This window comes from Octopus bimaculoides, chromosome 10 (genome assembly GCF_001194135.2).
Source record: "Octopus bimaculoides isolate UCB-OBI-ISO-001 chromosome 10, ASM119413v2, whole genome shotgun sequence".
NCBI lineage: Eukaryota > Metazoa > Mollusca > Cephalopoda > Octopoda > Octopodidae > Octopus > Octopus bimaculoides.
The window spans coordinates 63,458-63,859 of record NC_068990.1 but is presented as its reverse complement, the minus strand read 5'-3'; the positions used below and the strand labels follow the sequence as shown (position 1 = coordinate 63,859).

General features: G+C 32.1%; 1 protein-coding gene across 2 annotated transcripts in view; it reads left to right on the top strand.

Moving 5' to 3' along the window:
* LOC106872691 (uncharacterized) overlaps positions 1 to 402 on the top strand; it is a 64,736-nt gene that overhangs the window by 22,941 nt on the left and 41,393 nt on the right. The gene's annotated exons all lie outside the window — the stretch shown is intronic.

Sequence of the window (402 nt, the reverse complement as noted above, 5' to 3'; positions counted from 1 at the left end):
TAAGTCTTAAGTGTATGTATATATATGGGCAACACACACACACTAAATAAAAAAATGTTAGTAAGTAAAAGTGTTTCAAAAAAGATTGTTAAATTTTCAGATTAACACCAGCACGATTTTCCCTACAGTGTTAGGGTTAGGACGAAAAAGTGGAAAATGTGGATTTCTATAAACTTTGAAAAAGGCTTCATACAGATACAGAACTTCAGCATTATATATCAAGATGGGCAACACACACACACACTAAATAAAAAAAGAATGATAGGTATTTGTATGTATGTGTGTATTAATGTGCATTCTGTGTGTATATATATATGGTCGTAATAATAATGACCTTTGCCGATGAAAGTCCCAACCCACAACTAAGTCTTAAGTGTATATATATATGGGCAACACACACAC